General features: G+C 45.7%; 1 protein-coding gene across 1 annotated transcript in view; it reads left to right on the top strand.

The window, feature by feature from the left end:
* The window catches only part of T265_02575 (hypothetical protein), a gene marked incomplete at both ends in the record, with an annotated part of 43,994 nt that overhangs the window by 6,946 nt on the left and 18,655 nt on the right, over positions 1-18,393 (top strand). The gene's annotated exons all lie outside the window — the stretch shown is intronic.

The raw sequence follows: 18,393 nt of genomic DNA, 5'->3' as shown, positions 1-18,393 counted from the left end.
GGTTCAACCGTAGGGGGAGTCCCCGTACTACAATAAACCGTATTACGAGGCGGTCTGGAAATACAGTCATGCGACAGGTGCGTGGGGACAGTCTTTCTTCATTTACCTATTTATGGAAACTGCGATACTGTCAACCACCACCCAACCATCTGACTAATTGATTTGACACTACACCATTGGTTGGCTTGATAAATGCACCTCGACCAGCATACACCCTGACAGACGATGGCTCAGAATGGGGAATGGTGTCCGCTATAAAAAATCGTCCAGCTGTAATACCTTTCCGGTGCCTAGCTGCCATGCCACCAAAAAAAGCACGAGGGTTGATATACTGCTGCGTTGCCCAAGTTTAGACAGGGGAAGTCGAGAGGCCAGAGGTCGAATTCGAACCACAGATCTTCCGGTCAGTAAATTCGCGCTTCAACCACTGAGCCAGTATTAACTCCCAACCGAAGCCGCCTGGTCACAAGGTGCCTTTCACATACCAGTCAAACTCCAGCACAGATATGCCACATGGCCATTAGCTATAGATGTCTGGAACCAACTACTGGATGTCGCTCGTTGGGCGGCACCTAGGTGGAGTCTGTTTACGCGCTTATTGTTCTGCTTCTGGTTGCACGCAAGATGCACACACCTCGCCTTACCAGTGAGAACCACGAACCTTCCGGTTAGTAAATTGGCGCTCTAACCACTTGAGCCATCTCGCCGACCGAGAAGCTTCATGGGTCCAGAAAGCTGGAGAGATGGAGGCCGAGAAACTCGGAGAATGTGCGCAGACTGTTGCCGCAGATACGCACAAATGGTCCAAGGAAACATACAGTGAGCAAAATAATAATTGACAAATACTGCTCGCTCATCTCTAAAAAGGAACGACACCTCAGTCGTCGGGCTGGATACTTCAACAACTCAACTGGCCACTTGCAGTTACTTGGTCTGATTTCCAACCTAAAACGCAGACATGGACAGTGAAAGTGAAACACCCGATACCTACGGAGATAAAAGAATGCCCTTTCAAGCGCTACCAAGCTGCTGGTCCTGATGAACTCACACCCTCTCTGTTCATGGATGGAGGTACAATCCTCAGCAGGTGGTTGTCTAACTTGTTTTCTATCTGGGAGAAAGAACTCCCAAACTAACCGGTGAATCGGTAATGAGGCTTGCTTTCAAAAAAAGAGCACCCGGCGAATGTGGTAATCGCAGGGGGAACTAGCCTATCCCAATCGTAACCAGTGTTCGCGTCGCCCATTCTACTACTTTCTCACGAAGGCGCGTGAAAACGGGACCCGAGGACAGCTAGCAGGATTCTGGCCGGGAAGGGGCTGTGTGGACCACATTTTCACACTTCGTCAAGTGTTGGAGCAACGCCATGCACATAAGTGCCCTACAGTCCTGGTATTTCTTGACCGCAAGAATGCTCAATCTCAATATTCTGTCGACCGCTTCGTTATTTGCTACACGCTTGTGCAGTGCAATGTTCCGATTGTCTTCACACACGTGTGGATCCGTGAGAGCAGATAGGGAGCCCAAAAAAATTCTTTCCTACAAGCAGTGGTGTCCGACAAGGATGTCCACTCCCTCAGCTTTTTTGTTTAGTTTCGTCATTGATGAAGTAATGAGTCGAACACTGAAAATCTCCAAAACCGCCACGTTCAGATCTTTCTGAGTGGGATCATCGCCGACATGGAATATGCGAGTGACACTGTTCCTAATTTTGAAAACAGCAGGCATTACTTGAGAAGTTAGTTAGGGTATTCCAGCCCTCAGGTACGCCCACAAAGTGCAAAGTCACGCTGCAGGATGGGTAGCCTTTAAACATGCCTCTATGAATTCAAGGAGTAACTGCCGAACGTTATACTTGCCTCGTAAGTTGCATTAGCTCTGACAATGTGACTGACGAAGTGAACGCACTCCCTCATTTTGTTTAGTTTCGTCATTGATGAAGTAATGAGTCGAACACTGAAAATCTCCAAAACCGCCACGTTCAGATCTTTCTGAGTGGGATCATCGCCGACATGGAATATGCGAGTGACACTGTTCCTAATTTTGAAAACAGCAGGCATTACTTGAGAAGTTAGTTAGGGTATTCCAGCCCTCAGGTACGCCCACAAAGTGCAAAGTCACGCTGCAGGATGGGTAGCCTTTAAACATGCCTCTATGAATTCAAGGAGTAACTGCCGAACGTTATACTTGCCTCGTAAGTTGCATTAGCTCTGACAATGTGACTGACGAAGTGAACGCACAAATCTCAGAGGCCAGAATTACTTTTACCAATTTGTGTCACTTGTGGTATCAGGCGGCATATAACTTGGTCTCCAGTGACGCTTACATCAGACTATGATGTGGGCTGCGACTGCATGGTTATGAGACTTCGGGAGGGGGATCTGAGACATACTCAGTTCTCTCACCACTGATGCCTCAGAACCATAACTAGAATCGACTGAAACCAGCCAACTCAGAATGATTTGGTCAGAAGACGAGTTCTCGGTGAGACCGGTAAATAAATGCGCCCAGTACTGCAAGCTGAGGGGCTGGGCTATGTGTTACGCATACCTAGTTACTATTTGTCGAGATGGACCCTGTTTTCCATGCCCAGTCAGGAGTGACAATAACCTAGAGGTGGACAGAATTTGACGTGGTAGAAAGAAATGAGGGAGGCTACGAAAAGTTTGGGTGCTGTTGGTTCTCTTCGCCTTCTAGAATGAAGCCCACTTGACCCTTCCTGTGCTGGAGATATGGTGGCCAACCGATATCAGTGGCGTTCATTGTCAATTTCCACCCAGATTGTGAGTGTAGATACTGTCGATACTTGTGGCAGACTACACTAAGTCCCTCCCGCCCCATTTTTCTTTCCATTACACGGATTTATTTAAATAAGTTGACATAGTTGGACAGCAGTGAAGTACCAGTGTTTTCATCTGATGTTTCTGTTAATAACCCAACCGTAATTGTCGCCCACGCAGTGGTAAAACCTGGATGTTCTTACCACACCCCAGGATGACAGCTGACCGAAAAAGATGTTAATCGTCGCGATAAACGCCATCTTTCTCAGCCTCGGAACTGCAGCCTGGTGGAGGCGTACATTGACACGGCAAAAAAACCACCCATTGCACCAATGTCCATTTATCTCAGTTGAACCGGACGAATTGGCGAGCATGATTCTGAACTTCAGGACTCATTAACTGAATCCACCAGACACATTTCCATCAGAGCTAATAAAACTGCCCAGGGCTTTTCCGTGGATTGCACGGGACATGTTCAATGACTATATGACTTGCCAGGTGCAAAATACATGCCAAAAGACGACAGAGTAGCAGTTCTTTTATTCAACAACCTTCATCATCATAAGATACAGTAACACCAGTGTTGCTACCGGTGCTTCACTGCCGTAAAACCAGAGATTCTCTAATTATATTTCAACCCCTTTGCTTTCTCTTATTTTTCGAATAATGGGACGGTCTCGTCTACGTAGTTCATGTCAATAAGAATCTCACCAGCAGCGACTCAAACACCGGGAACTTGAATACTCTCCGGCGTCTGTCTCATTATTTCCTCAGTGACGAAGCTGAACAAGCTGGGCAGCACTTATTGCAAGGACTGCACCCCACGCTGTCTCACGCCCGGAATAACGTATACATAAGGATCGGATTAAATTCGCAAACTTTACGGGACACCTCCTGGCGACCAGATGTAGTCAAAAGTAATGAGTATTCGACAAATCGAACGCATTCCTGAAGTCAATGAAAATCAACATTGTGTGCTTGCTACATACATGGTGTTCCTCTAACAATTATCGGAATGTGACGATGTAGCCAATGCAGCCTCGACCTGACCGAAATCCTGATTAATGTGCGCTAGCCAAGGCCCTCCTTACCGTCATTAGCCGTCGAAAAATTGACGACACTGGAAGGTTATTCGGATAAAAATCTTCTTAGGGCTGAGTATGCTGTTACTATAAGTGAATTTCAAAAAACTGGCTTATGAAACTGCAACAGTCAAAGTCGGTGGCTCTCAGGGCTGATGCTATAACCACAAGCTCGGAAAGAATTTATCGTTAGTTCGTCACATACAAAGTGGACCTGCACGATAAATACCTCATTTTCGACCGTATAGTTATACAGTCACTGAATGGCGCTTTAGGTATCACTGATTTATGTCAACAACACTCCCATCAGATGCATGTAGAGACCGTGTAAGTCGCCGGGGATTATATTTAAAAAAAGCGTTACACCTTACGCAAGGACGGAAAGCGACTGGAACAAACACAAACGCCGTTGCAGTGCATATAAACCACAGTAAGGTTCTATTTATGATTAAAATCCTACGGAGCCTTTTATGAACTCCTAATATGTCGCAAAAATGAGGAATCGAAAAGTGGCAATAGTGATATTCGGCTTTCAGTGCCAAGTGGAGGTCTGTATCCAAAATGTGGAGCCCTTGGGCTTTTGAGGTATGTTCTGAAACCCCATGATTATCAACTACACGATAAGTTTAGGTATTTCAGGGTCAATTTAGAGTGATCTATCGTTTCTTACCTATTAAACTGGAACCCACAACCTCCTAACAGTTCAGAGAGTTTGGCCCCGATAATTCTACCGCCAAACTCATGTAAAACTAATGCATCACCGATGGCACCAGATACACGGTCCTTCCGCATGTAGACTAAATCAATATGATTAAGAGCCTTCAAAGAACCTTAAGAACGCCATTCAAAACCACCATTGACCACTGGCAGTACAAATATGTCGGCAGTTCATCAATTTGTCATGTGAGACTAATTCTCATCTCTCCTCACTGACTGCTTGATGATTCTAGTTCAATACACTTATGCATGCACCGGATAACGGTGCACATTCCACGGTATTGCATGTGGTAAGCAACTGGCGGCACGCAGTCGTAAGGTTACCGACTGGTTGCGTTCCTGGCAGGATTTCCCTTGAGAGAAAACCCAAATTATTGTTATTCATCTCACGTCACTCTACGCGCAAATTACCCAACGTACCAGTGCATTTTTACGGACAACCACGAGCCTGGTATGCCGCTACCAAAGGGAGAAATAAATACACCACAATGTGGAATAGACGATCAACTAAATCATGGAACGCTGCCCATGTTTCAATCACGTGAAATCAAATCAATCAGTGAAAGCCACCTAAAGATTGGCGTACTTTTAGTTGCGATTGTCAGAACCTTTTGATACGCCTGAACACCGCATGATCGACTGAGGTCGGCAAACGCAGCCGCCAAGTCGAATGACTTTGATGACGCCATCAACCTCGTCGCGGATCGAGCAATGAACACAAGTGAGCTGTGGCTAATCAACGCTCTGATTGGCTGTTATGCTTCTGAAAAACCCTCACCGTAAGTGCGTATGTCCTACCTAGAAACAGCTGACAATCTGCAAACTTTGAGATCAGCTATTCTTGCTGACAGCGAAACCCAGTTTTCATTGCTATTGATTATTTCAGTCTCTGCTTCACATGGCACCGTTTAGTGAGAGAATAATTGTTGTGGACAACAATTGTTCAGATTTTGTGCCGTATGTCTAGTTCATGGTTGGTTTGCTGCTCTTTATGTTCTGAATAACTTTTTACGTATTGGCTGTGGAGTATATGTTGGGTATTATTCTTCATCATGGGAAGTCTGTGAACATACTTGAAAGGGCCTACGGTTTGGAAGGGCCGTAACCTAGAGAGACAGGTTTTAGTGAGAGCAAGGAATACGTCAATATATTAGTAGACTTGAGATGTTCAAAGACAGCAACACGTCATTCTGGTGTAAACCGGTACTGAAGATCTGTGATATCAATGGGTTACCGCTCACCATTCCACCGCACCTACAGGAGAATTATTGTGATGTAAGCCAATTCGAATTCTTATTGCCTTAACAGAAACACTAAACGTTAGACTGTAAAAGAAAACCAACCTAGGAGGTAAAACGGTACACCACTCGAACTTGATTGAATAACAGGTAACCGCAGTTATGGCCGCTCCTTCAAACTTCTAAAGCACAATACAATGGATTTCTCCTCCCGGTTGACTGTCATCGTTGATATGACAGGAGAGCAAGAATAGTCACGGCGTTCGATCGGGACCGCCCCAAATTCCAAAGGACGAAGACTTGGCAACGTTCAGAGCCCATGGATGATAGCCCAACCACCTAAGTAATAAATAGTCACCTATTATAGTGGTTACTACAGTCAGATCGTTCTCTGCGAATATAGGGTCAGGATAGCAGTTGAAACAGCACTCAACCCTGAAAGGCTTCAAGGGTACACCCAGCCCGAATTAGCGTCACGTGGGAACAGTGACCCTGAAAACTTCGGTGGGCATATAACAGCAGGACTGCAGATACCTCGCGTAGAAGATTCAAGGCCACTAAGTGAGTCGACCAAGTTGAATCTGCTAAGACCAGTTTAGCATCTTCCTCCGGGATGGGTGAGCTCACTGTCACACCAGAAGAAGTCAGGAGACAGCTTGGGAATCGAGGCTCATGTGGGGTTCCAACTTGGGGTTGCCTAAACCCTCACATGATATCACACGCTCTTGCTAAGCAATCTGAGGATGTTTGAAACATTCCCTTTGAGTAGGCGGAATCCCTGATGTGTGGAAGGGTTAAACAACCAAACCTATCCGTTCACACTTCTCTATGCGACCTACGAAACTATACTCCGGTAAGCCTGTGGATGTTTTGTTTGAAAGTATGTGGACGACCTTTGTTTTAGCATCCAACGGCATGTGATGGAAGCCGATGCTGTTCAGATTGCAGTTGCCACATGGTTTGCATGCACAACGAATATCCTATACTTTTTTCACCCAACGGTTAAAAAATTGGCGAGAACGAGAGCGTACAAGAATACAACCAAACCTCCTTTTCTGTTGACCACTGGTTTATTTAACGAGAGCGACAAGCGTACGATATCGGTGGTTGAGCCTGAATATGAATATATGAGTCCTTCTGGAAACCAAATCATGTATCTAATGTCCCATCATGCTCTGAAAGAAACTGCTCCAGGAGCTGAAGGAGTAAGAAGCGCGTCACCAACACAAGTTCTTCAAACATGAGGCAGTCGCCAATGATGGGCAAGGAATCCCGGCGATGGAAAAAATGTTGGAGATCGGCGTCAAGGGGTTCGTAGGCCAATGTATCCTGAGGATATGGATCGCTCGTTGAAGAGCATGATCAGTTTAAGTTCCACGCTGGATATCCAACATAGTGACTGGTGAGACAGGAAATGTCTCGAGCACCTGCCGACCGATGTGGTAATCAATTAACAAGCCGCGACGATGCGGTCTCCTTCTAGGACAGAGTGATAGTGGGTCGGTCGGTGCACACGCTTGGTGGAAATTTTCAGTTGTTCAATACTGGATGTCGTATTCAAGACAGATGGGCGCCCACCATTGCAGCCAATTTGCCGAATAAGCGGGCGCGCCAGATTTCAAGCCGAAGGCCGACAGCTAGCGCTTTTGGTTGGTCAGAAGGGTGAATTGCCTGCCGTATACTATCTTGCAGAATCGGCGGACGACAAAGACTAGCGCCGGTGTCTCTTTCTCATCTTGGGATCATCTGGGATCATACTGCGTCAGCAGCATTCTGGCGCTGAGCATGGACTTGAGCTCGAAGAAAGCTGCTTCACATTTTTTGGACCAAACTCAAGCCATGACCTTTTCTGGGAGGTGACCGGGCAGCGGCCTGCCACTGCGTACTGCATGCAAAAGCGCTGGCCAGTAGCTGATAAGACCCAAGAATGCGCGAGGTGTGGTAAAATTATTAGGTGCGGCATCTGGCAAATAGCCCGTATGTGCTCGAGAGTAGGGCGTCGACCGGAGACGTTGGAGAGGAACCCGAGATAATTAACAGCCGTCATAAGGAACTGACTCTTTTCAGGACGGAGGCAAAGGCCGCTGTCCTGGATGCGTTGAAGCACCAGGTTGATTCGCGGGCTCAGTTCATCGAGAGAGCAACCGGCAATCAGCGCACCGCACAGTTATGTGACCACGTCTGAAGTGCCAGAAAGGATAGTGTCCATCAACTACTGGAAGATTGCAGGGAGCGTCTTATCCCAGAATGGTGGACATTTGTATTCGTACAGGCCCCTTCGTCTGTTGATCGCCAGCAGAGAACGCTAGTCCGGCGCAACTTCGATCTGCAAATATGCATTGTCTAGGTCAAGTTTAGCAAAGCAGATGCCACCGTTCATAATGGTGAGTAAATCGTCGGACACGGACTGTGGGTAGTTGTGCTGTTTGAGGACTGTCGAAAAGTCGGCACAAATGAGGACTGATCCGTTTGGCCTATTTAATATGACGATTGGTGTTGCCCAAGTGGAGTACGTCACTGGAAATAGGACGTCTTGTTGTTGTAGACGGTGTAGTTCGGCATCCACCTGTTGCAAAGAGGCGTGCGGTATTTATCTAGGGGCGGAAAACTGGGACAGCATCCGGTCGACTTTGGAGTATTGCTTGCTTGGTAGAACAAGGCCCAAGGCCAAGCTTAAAACACACCAAAGCGCTTGATGATATTGCCGGAATGATCTGTGGCAGTAACCCGAGAACCGCTCGCATTACAGACGGGACTGACTGGGATAGCTTTCAAACCAGGATGCTCGAGCCAGTCAGGACCAGGAAGCTTCAATTCGGCGGCGGTCACGTACCACGGCCCAGGGAACGCCGTTTCGTTGAATGAGCAGCGGCACTGCAAATCTTCGGAAAGCCACAACTAACCACCACAGGCACTGATGGCGGTTTCGGAGGACCATCGGACAGCAGGTAACCCGAGCGTACTGCAAAATTCCTCCGATATAGTAGTATGTCCAAGGCAGTATCCAAATGCAGTCGGACCGGACGTCCATTGACCAGAACAGTGAGGAATTTCCGGTGAGATGGAGTATGAAATTGAAACGTTGCCAGCAGACACAAGGCAGAGCACACCGGCTTGGAATTCTGGAGTCGTGCCCGCTTCTCGAAGGAGCCATGGCGTGCCCGACAGTATCCGTCTTTGTAGCCCATGGCCTTGCGTTTAGACACCGCACGACTTTCGGTACCACCTTGGCCCCCAGATTGGACGAAAGTGGTGCTGTAGGTCGGTTAGCCGTTGGTACTCATCAACAACGGCGTTGAGCGTCAGCAAAGTGTCTTGCTCAAGTCGGTTGGGCGTACGCGTACGTGTGTCTGCGAATTTGAGAGACTATGCTGCACATGGAAATAAGGGATTGGAGTTGGTCAGTTTTCAGCAATTTCAATTCAAAACGTTTGCATTCTCAACTACCAATGCCAACTTGCGTTAAAAAGGTTGTCTGGTTTGTTCATAACCAACTTTAAACAGCGGTACAGCAAGTTGAACAGAGAAGATCGTTCCCCAAAAGAATGGATCAGGGTCTGCATTGTGTCATCGAAAGACCTGTCTCGTTGGCCCTGCGGTAGAATCGGGTCGCAATGTTTGTCCATCTCCGCCAGGTCAGGTTTACGAACCAGGAGCCGGACTTTCCATGCATCGTCACGCGCAGCAAAGTCAACTCGAAACAAGTCCTCGTAGCGGTGTAACCATTTCTCGAACGTGATGTTTGTGTTTGGGTCACCGCTGTGCTATTCGCGACTGCGTCAACCTGTTGAAATAGCGCCGGATTCGACGTAGCACTATTTACGGAAACCCTCAGGTACGTAAGAAATTCGATAAGCTTAAGCTGTTGATCGCCCAGTCCCTCTATTTTAGCACAATCCACTACAGGTAAACCGAAACACCTTTCGCCAAATGTTATGTATCTGGACGGGTACGATCAACGACTATACGCGGCTTGAGAACGAGCGCATACATTTTCAGCTTTGAGGCAAGCCCAACCACTCCTAGTGCAGAGAGAAGAACGGACCTTCAGGGAGGGCTTTCACTGTCTTAACTAAAGCCGAATTACAGCAGAAGCACTGTCCGATATATATAAATATATTGAGCGACCTTGGGGAACAATAAATTCGGTAGTGAACACAAACTCCGTCTTGGAAAGAAGTGCAGTCCCTTAAGATTGAGGCGCAACATTGCGGAAAATGCGGAACAATATGGAGGCTACGCGAAGAAATCGGGCTATCACGCGTTTCAGTGTTGTTCTCCTTTTCTAAGAAGTCTAGCATAACATCGGTAACCGCACTGTTCTTGTCACACTGAAGGCCCTCTGCACCGTATGTCGTCGAGAACTAGGAATCCGATCGGCCTTTATGTGAGCGATAATTATTATTATCACTTAACCCTGTTTTTTTCATGTACCACGGTGAAGCCTGGTATCTATTTAGATCCCTGCTTGAGCCTCAAACTCTGCACGCACCTATCAGGTGAAGCAAAAATGGTGTCAAAAATGGCGGGGTAACACAGGGTGTGCTTGATCATGCCAGGATGTTCTCCATTTATCGAGTCATTGAGGCGACAGTGGTACAGATTCTTCCACACAGAGAGGAAGAGAGCGCTGTATGTCAAACTTCTCTCCCCACCCTGACTTAAAGCACCACCTAAGGTTTCCAGAAGACTTCAGCAATAGTCTTACACAAGAGGAACCTCTCTTCATATCCCCGCTGACGATTTCTTGGCCATCTGTGACTACGGGCAACCAACCAACCAGCCATTCAAGAGTACGATCCATGGGGCTTGCGTTCAGCCTCGTTTATCAAATAGGTTTCATGAGTCTTTCGTTCCTCTTCTCTGTGAGTGACTGAGTTTCTCCACAAAATCTCACACTCAAAGTGGTCCTCAGGTCCCCCGTAGTACCTGGTCGCATGTCAGGCTCATGCTAACGTGCGAATCCCACACAAAATCTCCCGGCCATTCGGGGGCAACATCCCGGTCCCCTTGGTGGCGTTCTCGTTTTACCACCCATTTTCAGTGGCTTATCTGGACAAACAACATCTAACTCTCTAACAATTCTGTAAATTGTATATATGGATTAAAAGAGATTCGGATTTCTACCGCTCCATCGGGTTTGAGCATTCACTTGGCAGCCACGGTGGTTCCTGACGAAATATCCCTAAGTGGTAGGCCATGGCCATCCTCACACAGTCCTTATATGACGTTGGGTGCATAGAAGTAGACTACATGCCTAAAATATGGAACACTAATTGATTCTGTGGGCTTATTTGCTCAGATAGTATCAAATTTGCTTCGACTGCAGCAGATGGTAGTGACCATACGGAAGGTAGGCAGTCTCCATTGATGATGTGACTGCATATCCCGGCGCCGATTTGACTCATATTATGACTTCCTCTCTCCTGCTCGTAACTTTCCAACACCTGTCTGTTAAACCTTTATCTCAGTACCTCTGATCCTCTGTAATGATCGCATTTAACAACGCAATAGCACCTGGATTCCTTCTCTCGACTAGACTTCTAAACTTGTCCTGTCATTTTATCGCGTTGAGGTGATACAAAAGTTTAGAATATTATTTTAATCCGTCTATAGAGTGATATATAACTGATCTAGGGTGGATAATAATGGCAAAGGAGACCTGAAGACCCACGGAAATTCGACAGGATGACAAGTATGAGATCGGTTGGAACGGAGTAGACCCAGTTAAAAGAAATAGCGAAATGGTTTGTGTTGTAAGTACAACTAATTCGCCAGTAATGCACGCCTTCTAACGGAAGCGTCTTTAAACCCATCGGACAACAGGAGAAAAATAGTACACCAATGTTTCGAAATGTCCAGAGAATGAGAATCAGTGACAGTCAAGTAGACATCATCTGCGTAGAAGCTTATGATAAAGTTTTCTTTGATAAGAAAATTCTGCAAAGGTTAATAAAGCCCTGAATAGAGTAGCAGGATTTTCAAGTTCGTGGTACACAAGTTTGCAATCTTCACGTCCTTCGCGATACTATACGGAATACAGCGCGGCAGCCACCAGCCTTTGCTTTTAATAACAAGCGCGTAACCCTCAGGCCGTCCTTATCTGTAGCTATCTCAACAGTCGTTCTTTTTCCATGCTATTGACTTCAATCTCTTACGGTCCAGTCGAGATGTGGTCGAAATTGGGCAGCCAGAATTTTTGGAAAGGTGGCATTGCCAGAGGCACGACGCAATTTTCGCTGTTGATTTCCAATCCCAGGAGCCCGAAGGGGTTTGAATAAACCTAGTTCTTTTCAAAAGATAACTCTCAGATGTGCCTCTTAGGAATCCTTGAGCAATGAAATACCTCAGCTGTGTCGGGATTGTTCGGCGTTTGACAGATGGATAGTGCACTTCATTCGTGTCTGCTAAAGATGGGGAGTACAACCAATTCCATTGCTCATTTCTTACTTGTTAACTAGCAATTCTTAATATGCACATTATTTTTGCCGTTCGGCTTCTTGCATCGGGGCATCAGCCGACTCTTCTGGCACTTCAGGCCCTCAATTGCCAAATCTGGTCCTATTAGCCCTGGTGTTCCTACTGGCCCGCATCTCCTTGGAGGCAAATTTGTACGTTGTAGTACTTCTCAGAATTGCTTTTGACTGGTCAGGCCTGGTTACCGACACCTGTTTTCGGTTGCCAAAATGAATGCCAAGAGTGTGTTCAACCATCCCCCCGCTTGTCTTCGACTATTAGTCTTTGCACCATAGTTTTTGCCTTAACCTTTAGCTGAGTATCCCTGGTGTGTTTTTCATAATCAGCGTAAAACCACTTCGTATTGCAGTTGGCGCGATATTCGTGATAATGTGATATGCCTTCTGGGTATGATGTACTAATGTGAGAATTAAGTTCCGCACATATATCAGTATAACCAGACGGACTAGAAATCTTCAGCACGTATATATTCGATTTCACGTATGAGTAGAGCATTTGGAACATTAAAACAAGAGAATAACGAATAGAGCAATGAAAAGAGTGTCAAGCATGTTCAACGCATCCACCACACCTTGAATGAGCATGGTGGGCTTGATCGCATCTTTCGGATAGTCTCGGATTGGAAACTTCAGTTTCTCCGCAGATAGTATGCTCTTCAGATATAAAGTTTTGTTCGGATACCAATAAGGTAATCACAGGATATCATCACAACTAACCACAAATTTGCTGAAAAGTCCTCGAATATCATGAACGATAGGTTTGCATGGTATTCCGCTAAACCTTCTGTTAAAACCAGGTTGGTCTGTAAAAGACTGTATATTTCTAACTGTGCAGATGTAGTATGCACGCTACGGAAGCACCAGGAGCAGTAATTCCACGAAGGGAGGGGTTCACAAGAATTTCTGTAAATGGAAATCAGAAAGAAGGCTCATGGGCCGAGGCCGAGTAAGCAAGGTTCTGCATCACCAATACTTACGTGTGAATCAATCAAACTGGCGGACACCATATACAACACACAATCTGAGTTTAAGTACAGCGCATGTTTTTTCAGTTTGGCGACGTGCCTATCATCGCGTATGCAGTATGGTGAAACCGACCGTGAGGCATCAAGGTGTTTTGTGAAACAGTTCTTGTTGTTTCGTCCATATTCTCGGTGGATTTTAGGGAGAAATGCTAATGAACGAGTATCCAAACTTGTTGACAAGTTGAAGAACTTCTGAAGATTCCTCAGCGGTCAGAAGTCTGTGTGAGATAGACAGTGACTGAGAAGCGCATCAAATTTCAACTAACCACACGAGCGTAAGCTTGGAGCTGTCGAAAAAGAAGTCACGTGCCTGGTCCGACTACGTTCACCTTAAGTGTCAGTAAGGAGGAAAGCGTTTCGATCACGCCTTAAAATTAGATTGAAATCCCTTGGTGGACACAAAAAACATTTTTGATGTGAGGCGATCGTGGCGACTAGGAACTGCGTGTACGTCATCCAAATACAAATAACCAAGACTGATTGCTCTCAAATGAATGTGGAAAATGTTATCTCTAAACACCGAACAACACAACTGACCTGCATCTTCGTGGTGGTCCTGCGTTTGTTCACACCGAATAGAGGTCTTCCTCGTAAACGGAGCATTCTGGTCCAAGAATTTTGCCATCGACTGAAGAAAAAAAGCCGAACGTCCCAAAAAGGGACATTAAATTTTGGCATATTTCTTCCCTATTCCAGAACTGTGACCACCCTTTTCAAGAAATCATGAAACGCATGCACAGTTTTGTATAGCAACGGTAGGCCAGAATATTCAGCAGCCAAGTTTAGTTCCCCCAATAGGCCCTCCTGATTATACTAGACTAGCTTGACAACTTAAGTTTTCACACAAACAGGTATTCCAAAGGCTCATAGTTAAAACAGAATACTATGCTATGTACCCCAGGAATCCAGTTAAAATGTGGCTGATCTACTTCCTACACTAAACGCTACAAAAATTTCAAGCTACCTTGAATCCAGTTGTCCCCTAAAAACTTATTTATGTGGCTGCTGACACGGCTGAATAGCTCAGGTTCCGACAAGTCCAAATTATTGGGAATAGTGCGTTCTCGACTCATTTGGGTTAAAATGTCAATCACTAGGTTCATCCAACCGGATTTCGTGGGGCGCTGCACAACTAATGTAAATCTATTGACATTTGCCGATGCAATGGCGTCGTAGAATAATGAACGCGCAGCATTTTCATGATGTATCCGGAAGATGAGTGCGTAAGTCATGTGCGTCTTAGTTCACGCATCTTTGGATAAGTAAAAGTGGCACGGATCACATCAAAAACTTCTTCGAGCCACCTGATGTCATTTTAGTTTGAATCGCTCAACAAAAGTCTACCGCAAGTAAATCATATGTGATCCTGATATGGACTTGATCGACATCTCGATTTTTACAGTAGCTATCAGGTGCAATCTGTGTTTAAAATGAATAAGAATCGATTATATTGATAATTGAATCATGAGAAATTACTAATAACATCGTCCCTTGTGGCTACCTTAATCCAGCTTGAAAAACTCACTTCGTTTTCAGTGGCCATACATGACTACGAGGCGGAAGCTTATCTTCTTATCCGCGTATTTGATCGAATGCTGGAGGTTTGAGAGCTGGCCAGTCTTTATATCGGGTTTTCAGGGAACCTAGTTTTGCTTCTACATTCATGTGGTGATAAGTCAGAAGAATACGAAACACTGAGTTACTAGTAGCAACAAACCGACTTTAAGCTCTCGGGAAGGGTGGCGCGATACCTCTTCCAGCTAATGGGAAAGTTAGCGGTTAGGTACTCAATAGCCCATCACATTTATTGCCTATTTTGTGAGAGTCGTATTTCAAACGCAAGCTAATGAACAGTAATAATATAAGGTAGAAAACTGTCCTTGTGTAATCGGAAGCCTGACCAAAATGCCATGGACTCTACTCGAAAATAGGGACAGCTCCCTAGGACATATTGGATTGAAAGAGAAAGTAGAAAACCATTGTCAGCCATCAACATTACTGAGTGGTGTCAAGATCTTGTGTTTCGGATGATTCGACAACAGAGCAAGTATTTGAAGGTTACATAGTCACCGAATTTCGCCGTCATCATCATCGACAGCATGACATCAATGTGGAACACCTATGATTCGCTACCATAAGACGATGGTTTATTTGAATGCCCTGCTTTGAAGAAGAGTTAAAGTAAATGAGGAAGAGACTTAGTGCTAGCGTACTACAGTCATTCCAAGGTGCCTACACCTCCAGACAATCATTCGGGCAATCTGAAAAGGGACTGACGACAAGAACACCGTTGACATCGGTTGGTAGGTGCAGTGAGGACCATGCGGTTCCCATACTGGAAGGTGAGCAACACCGGCAGCACCCAGCAATTCCGTAATCTGTGAGAATTGAGTTTCGTACGTATATCGGTATAACCAGACGAACTAGAAATCCAGAATTCAGCGAAGCGTAACAACCAGCACGTATGTATTCGAATTGGCGAATATGTACAGCATATGGAATATTAAAACACGAGAATAATGAGTTGAGCAACGAATAGAGTATCAGTCATGCTCATCACAGTGTTCATCAAGGTGCCTACACCTCCAGACAATCATTCGGGCAATCTGAATAGGGACCGACGACAATAACACCGTTGACATCGATTGGTAGGAGCAGTGAAGACCATGCGGTTCACATAAAAGAAGGTAAGCAACACCGGCAGCACCCAGCAATTCCGTAATCTCTTGCAGCTCTCTCTGCCAAGACAAGAGTTGGCCACCTGTCTGCTTCTACCACTCTGAACTGGATCTGAAGAAAAGCGCCCTTCGGTAAACAGTGGTTTGCCATGCGCAATACGCGACAGCCGATATGACACCAATTTATTTGTGTGTGTGTGTGTAATTCATGGCTGTACATGGCTGTGATACTGCGCCGACACCTAGACAGTAGGACGATTAGGGTCATTAACCAAAACCTTTCGTTCGAAAGCCTGACTACAAGGCAGTGGTTTTTGGTTGGAAGGCAAGTACATTAGCTTCTCTACGGAACATGTCGGCACACACTCAAACACCCAACCTGTAGTATCTGGGGTCTGTCAGTCAGGCTTCTAAACATTGACCAATCTGTATGAGAGACTGACTATGGGCAGCTCCCCCACCCCCAGTATAGCTCAGTGAGTTTGCGGAGTTACACAAACCGCTACACCACTTTTGCCGTAGAAGGCGGAAATTCTCTTTATTCAGTGTTTTCATTTTGTCTCAAGGTATACGTGTGAAAGCCACTTTTCATCTTTTGTATAAACTGAAGCGAAAGGAGGAGGTAGCTCAGTAGAAGCTGCTACGCTGTTTCTGGTGTGGCATCTTCTACGCCAGTTGGTATTAGCCCTCCTCTCTCAACTCAAACTTGGAACTCTAGTTCTAAACTTTTGTACTGAAACGCTTTTAGCCAAGATGTATGATCCAAAATGATGGGAAACAACTATGTGACTATCAAACGGTGGTTGGAATATAATTTTGCAGTGTTTTTGAGGGAACGTCATTTCGCTAGAATGTCGCCAGAAGGAACTGAACGAAAGTTGAGGGGGAAACATGATGTTAAGTTTCCCGATACCGAACAGGGTGTCACTCAGTTTGACGATTCCCGAATATCAGAAGTAAGAAATGGGTCTACGGTACTATCTACAGTAAGCCTCAATTACTCATGCTCGCTGCGTCAACAGGTGTGAAACTACAGTGTCAAGGTCCGCACACCAGACAACGGCTGGCGGAATATTGGCTCGATAATGTGAGCCACGTCGTCCTTTCAGGGGCCAGTCTCGTGATTCTGACTGGTTGTGCGATCACGCGGAAATCGCGACAGAACAAGTCAGGGCAAGCTCACCAGACGGGTCAGTTGCGCACATTCGCACACATACTCACATGCTAATATTCCGGTGTCGGTCGGCGCGGTTTTTAAGGCAAGGTGAATGGCGGATACGAATGAGCAAAATTACTTTAGTGGAGTAGGCAAACGAATGGTTTATATCGCGAATATAACTGACAAACTATGCTGTAAGATCAGTGAACCGGTCAAGTTTCTATTGTCTGGCATACGTAAACAATGGCATTCGTTAGGTATATCAGGACTACAATATCAGTTGAACTTAATGTGGAAGGATGACATGATGAGCAGCACACAATTCAGTGGTGTCATGTTCCCATTGATTTTCGTCGTTTTCATTGTTACGAAATAGCACACCGTTGTAGTGCAGCTGATCTATTCGCGTTACCGGCCGATGGGCTCCATCCACAGATCAGCTGGGACGGTACTAGTCAGATGCAGCCCTAAAGATGTCTAGAATTAGTTGTTCCATCATCTTTGCACGTCATAAATACTTGTACAGATTTATCAGAACATTCCTCAATTAGAGCCCACTCGGTCAGGCTTTTCCTTCTTACCCACAGTCCAAGTTATGACAGCCTTCTTGAAAGATTACCTTGTTTGGTAACCTTACTTTAATAAGTAGTTCTCGGTGACCTGGACCTGAACCATTAAGAAGGTTCACCGTGTTATTTAGTGTCAATCCTGCAGGTGCATCCACCTTGGGCAAAATGGATGGTCCAGTTGCATCTTGTTGAAAGTTGTGTACAACATCCAGACCCATGCAAAATCTCATCGCTCCAAACATAGAACGGTAAAATTCTTAGTGGAAATTTCATCTTGTCAGTGAAGCCTTCTATGCTGAAAGGCCGAGAAACACTGTACAGTTGTTTATTCCTTGTTGCGAATCTCACGAAACTCAGAGCTTCGAACCCGCGACCGTGCGGCCAGTTGTTGAACACTTGGCCAAGAGTGACTGATCAGTAATGCGATCAGCTCTCACTAAGACTGTCGATGATTCTCAACAAGGATGAAAGAGCTGTGCAGTGCTTCTCGGCCTTCCAGCATAGATTGGCTTCGTTGACAGGATGAAATCCCCACAGAATATGCTCAAATCTCCTCATATTACTACAAAATTCTTACTAGTGACTCCCAAGAGGCAATGCCGCGATTAGAAGCCCTTCCGGGGTGTTTATTCGATGGGAGTACTGCTTCATCGTGAAGCGAGTCACGCC

The sequence above is a fragment of the Opisthorchis viverrini genome, assembly GCF_000715545.1.
Source record: "Opisthorchis viverrini unplaced genomic scaffold opera_v5_31, whole genome shotgun sequence".
In the NCBI taxonomy this organism is placed as follows: Eukaryota; Metazoa; Platyhelminthes; class Trematoda; order Opisthorchiida; family Opisthorchiidae; genus Opisthorchis; species Opisthorchis viverrini.
Note: the sequence above shows the minus strand (reverse complement) of the source record. Positions and strands in the feature narration are given on the sequence as shown.